Source organism: Thalia democratica, chromosome 9, assembly GCF_965202585.1.
Source record: "Thalia democratica chromosome 9, ktThaDemo2.hap1.1, whole genome shotgun sequence".
NCBI lineage: Eukaryota > Metazoa > Chordata > Thaliacea > Salpida > Salpidae > Thalia > Thalia democratica.
Genome location: NC_139173.1, coordinates 38,135,127 through 38,141,126, shown reverse-complemented (window position 1 = coordinate 38,141,126; position 6,000 = coordinate 38,135,127).

Here is a 6,000-nt window from a genome sequence, read left to right as displayed (position 1 = left end):
GTAGACTAAAGCTGATTTAAAGTATTTATTGCTTAAAAAATAAGTTTGTAAAAATCTTAATAATGATGTGTTATACAGCTATGTTTAACTTTTAAGTAAAAAGTCATCCTTAAAAAATCTAGACTATAATTTGTGATAATTTATTAATTATAAAATCCAAACAACACCAGATAATACTTTCATTTAGTTTTTATTCAAATTTTCACTTTACTTACTTAACTTTTTTTTAAACTATTTAATGTAAAAAGCATATGTATTTTTCTAACAGTCCAACACGAATATATAGATACTCCATGAAAGTTTTTTAAGTAATAATCAACACATTTATAGTATCAAAAAGCAATAATAAAAATATTTAAACACAAATGATTTTTTTTTGTTGTAACATACTTACTGAAGGTATTAAAATATTTAAAAACGCACTAATAACTCTTTAATAAAATTAGCTCAGTTAAATAAAATACAGTATAAGGTATCAACAATTTTAAACAAAGATATAGTGCTGGATAGTTTTACTACGAACTATTTCGAATCAAAATTAAAATATTACAGGTTTTATCATAAGAAAATGTTGTTTTTGATGAATGTTTGAAAATCTAGAAAAAGTAAAAAATTGATACGTATTGCTAAAATTTCAAAATCAACTTAAGATAAATTTATGGAGCTTTCAGAAAAAATAAAGTTTGAGAAAAAAAATCTTAGTGGTCCTAATCCAATAAGCGTTAAAACTTCGTTTTTAATAAAATATATTTCTATGTTGTCTAAGATGTTCAATTGTCTTCTATAGACCAAGTAAAGATTAAGTAATTAAGTTTACTTCAATAATAAAGTGTTTGACTTCTCAAATTTTCGACAAACTTCCCAATTCACTTATTTGTCTGTTTTTGTTTCGTTTACTGAATACAAAGTACAACGTCAAAATAACTAAAACAATTGCAAATAGTACTGAAAAAAAATCAAGTATTTTGTTAAAATTGTTTATTTTATCTACTGGTGTGGCATTTTAATTTCAAAGGCTCGATTTTCTTGAAATGTCATTATAAACATCCTTGTTGATTATTTTTGTGACATTTTTGGATGGGAGTGCTGTAGTTATGTTACCTAGAACTTTCTTATTCCTATCAGTTCTGTTTTTTTTTTCTTTTATTCATAAAAATATAATTTCCAAATGTCTTAGAATCTAAATTTAGTTGATACAAATACAAAGCAGTATCTCTATATTTTGGGACAAAGCTTATTTTTTCACTTCACACAAAAAACTTCATCATCTTTTTACTATAGTCTTTATAAACAAATCCATTTTTGTCGTTAACTCCCACGTGTCAAGCATCATAAATTCCCCCAAACAAAAATCTTTTATGTGCTCTGAAACTTTTTCAAGCTGATCAATGTCTTTTATAACAGCTAATTTCATTCCTTGGTTTGCACAATTCTTACGAGCTTGATTTGCTGAAACTTTGAGTTGATGGAAAGTGAAATTTTATCTCTAATTATTAAGCTGTTGATCCTTTCCATTTTATTGAATAATAGAACTGTTGTACATCATAGATAAAATTATACATGAAAAATTACTAGTATAGAAGTAAAATTCATATCTATATACTAATTAATATAAAATACGATGAAGCACATATAAATGATAAATCAAAAACAAATAAAAGTATATAAATAAATTTTAACACATTGCTAATAGTTTTTACATCTATAACTGATTTATATACAAAAGTTTTTTTGTGTAATTTTTAAATAAGTAAACATTGTTTCCTTAAAATAATATAAGTAAATAGGAGTAGTAGCTATTTTAGTAAATAAAGGAAATTTAGTAGGGTAAAATATATACTTTATAGATGACATTTATTTTTTCCTTATCAATTGAAAACTGATTTAAGCATAGATTTTTAGTTCCTAAAAAAAATTTAACGTCAAAAAATCTTGTATTTTTAAATAAAAATAATTTTTTATAGTCTAGCGTGCTTATTTATTTTCCTGTAACTTATGTGCACATTTTGATAATGTTAAAGACCATTGAATAATCTATTGTAAAAACTACAGCTTTAGAGTTTAAAGTATATATTACTGCTATAACAAAAAAATCGCACAGTACTATTCTTTAGTAATCTTACACTTGTTTCTGCGTTTTAAACGAGTTTACACACTTCCACAAGTTATCAAGATACAAAAAGTAACTAAATATATTACTACGAGATCAATGTACTTACTTATAAAACATGTTTAAGTTAATTATGAAACTTTAATAAAACTGTCATAACAAACTAAACTAAAAAACATACTATAATTCATAACATAATTAAACAAGGTATTAGTGAAAATTTTTCAACTGTGCTGTTATGTGCAGAATGAAATTCCTATTTATTCCAGTGTCAGATAAATGTTTTTCAATAAGCTAACTTAAATGGATGTAAACTTTTATGTATGTAAAACTATTTTTCAAGCTAGAGTATTTGTTCTTAAAAGCTTCATTATCTTGACATAATTAGGTAAAAACTATACCGTTTAAGGATATTCACTAAAGTATTTTTTCAATAAAGTTTCATATATACTTGACTCTTAAAAGACTTGTTTAGCCGCGTTTAATCTTAAGTGTTTATTCTTATATTAGTATGTTTTACTATTTCTGGTGAAAAACTATAAAGCAGACACACATAGAAACGACAAATAAGTGCTTATTGTTAAACATTAAACAAATTATAAAATTATGAATAACCCCTGTTTTAAATAAAAAAAAAAACAAACGTTCATCTCAAATTCTTGAAATACTTTTCCTTTAAAAAAAACATTAATTAGAACAAAATTGCTGATAAAAAATTCAACAATCTTGAAATAAAATCTTACCTACACATTTTAATACTTTTACAAAAGTTTATAATAAGTTATTCATAAGTTCGGGCAAAACAACTAAAATTGAGGCTTGTATATAATATGGAGACGCCATACTTATTTTAACTTAATTGCACAAAAAATATTTTGAATTACGGTTTTATATAAAATTTCAAACTAATACATTAATGAACTGAAATTTATCTGTACTTTTACAAAGTACAAATTTTAAATGAACATTAAAAATCGACCTTAGCGTAAACTGTTTATTAAACTTTTATTTTAGTAAATTTAGTTATTTTTGTTTATTAAGCTTTATATTTGCTCATTAAACGTTTAAATATTTGTTTATTAAACAATATCTTTCACATATGAAATTTTACGCACCTTTTTTTCGATTTTAAAAACTTTACAGCAAAACAGACTACTTGTAATAACTGCACACAAAATAAAATTCCTAAAAGATTTATTAAGTCTTAGTTTATGTACATCTATTAAAAATTTTTGCTATGCAAAATCCTAAACAATGAAAAAAAAGAACAAAAAATGTAACACTCGTTTAGTTCAATATTATGAACTTAATCTTATTTATTTAGTATTAAATGATACACTAAGAATTTATTTAAAAAAAGATTAATTTTGATTAAGAATACCCAATTGAAAATCAACTCATTATTAGAAAAACCGACGAATTTATAAAAGTTGTTTTCTTTAGAAATTAAAAACAATCTGACAAAAAATCCTATCAAGACCTATCACTCGGATCACAAGACTCAGATCTAACCATTACACCATAGGACCGAATTAATTAAATTCTAATAATTGTATTCTTTAGTTGCAGAAATCAGATTCGATGCCTTATAATTTGTTAAATTGTTAATATAATTAGTTTTAATTACACTAAGTTTTAGCATAAATTTGACTTGTGCATTACAAAATTGTTAACTTAAGCAATCTGATAAACAAGTTTAAATAAGTACAAAACTTCAACAAAATTCACATTATATAATAACTTTTTTGGATCACTGTTCAAGTTAGAATCGTTAAAAAATATACTAACCAATTACAAGTCTTAGTTTATGGTATTTAAATAGTAGCAAAACATAAATTAAAGTAAACAAAATCATTTTATTTCATTACGAATATAAGTTTAACATACTTTCATATTTGATACAAGGAATAAACGTAAAATGTTTCACAGAATTAAACAATTCATTGAAAGATTTCAAAAACGTTATCCGAAAATTTACTAGGGTTTTTTATCTTAAATTTGTAGGGATACATTTTTAAATACTACTTATTATTAAAATACTGTTTTTTACAAAGTTTTAAGTTTGTGAAGACGTTGATAATAGAAATATACACTAAAACTAAGTTTTTTATATGTTTTAATTTGCGTTTAAAAACAATTTTAATTAAAAGTAATACACAACTGTCAAAAACAAATATAAAAATTAGTAAAAATAATAATAGTTATAGTGTAACTATAACTGTATTTTAGCAAATTTAAATGTGTTATGTAGTATTATATCTTAATATAAACTGCATTTGTTTAGATATATAATTTAGAAATAGATTAAATTATATTCAGTCTTTGTTTATAGTAGAAATTAAAAATTAAAGACACTTATACTTTTTAATTTCTTAAATAATGTAAATATTTTTAACAACCTAAAAACAGTTTAACAAACAAACATTCAAGATCTGTGTTACGTCAAAAAAGCACAATGGGTGATATTAAATAAAATAGAAAGTAACAAACCAATGCTGTTAAAAACTAAAGCTTGTCAAAATTTGAACTAAGTATGTACTTAGCAAATACTTAGTTTGGAATTTTATTGTCTATTCTTTCTTTTCTTGATGATGTGTAGACATCATAAAATGACAATACTGTCAAAAACTATAGTTTTCAAAGGTATTAGAAAGCAACATATTTAAAATATAGTTTGCTAAAAACATTATTTTTTATTGTTTCTTTTCTTGTGGACAAAGTACAAAGTAAAAGATACTAAAAACACTACGAAAAACACAGCACCAATTAAAAGACCGAAAATTGAAATCCCTTTGGACAAGCCATCAACTGCCTTGTCACTTTCAACTGTAGGACTTACTGGAATATCATCAGATAGGTTTAAATCTTGTGCTGTTGTCATACAAATGTAATTGCCAAGCTCTTTAGATTCTGAATCATTTTGATTGATGAAAGAGTACAGAGCAATATCCTTGTGTTTTTCAACAACTTTTATATTCTCACTGTTCACAAAAACCGTGGGCATCATCTTTCTGCTCAAGTCTTTGTAAATAAAGCCATTTTCGTCATTGTAAGTCACGTGCCAAACTTCATGCAATTCTGTCAACATGCTAATATGTTCAGAAATTTTTGGTAGTTGGTCTTATTTATTGTAATTTGCTAATTTCATTCCTTGTTTTTCGCATTCTACTTCAGCCTCTAAAGCTGATAACTTGAGCTCGGGAACATTGAAAACGTATTTTCTGTCACCAATGACTAAAGTATTTGATTTTCTAATTTTATATAAGGATATTCAAAAAGACTGAAACAAGTTCTTGTTGTATTGATTTTATATAGGTTTTAAATATACAAAAACAAAAAAAGTTGCAATCAAATATTTTTTAAGCTATAAGTAATTAGACAGACAATACATTTAAGAAATGATCAAAAAAACAGACAAAGCTTTATAACCTCATACCACTATAATTAATACTATAATACCGTAATACTAACATTACCTACAACTACTATTAGTTATTTCTAAAAACTAGTATTTATTTTATAACTATATTACTTTTTCTTTAAACTACTCAATACAACTTTTATACTTTAATAAAGCAAGTAATAAAGAATTAACTTTTTAATGCATTTTTTTACTAAAATGTTAACAAATCACAACTGAAATATTTTTTATAAACAAATAAATGTTATTATTTATTAATTAGTTCAAAAACAGCATTCTTCTTAGTTATGCATAACACTAATCAGTGAAAAAACAAAAAAAAAAAGTTTTGTAAAATGTTAATATCTTTCTTTTTTTGTTCACAAAATGATTTAAAAATTCTTTCGCTTTAGTTGTTTTAGTGTAAGTAAACATTTCAAAACTGATAATTAAGGTTATTCAAGCGATAAGTTAACAATGGCGTGTTTAT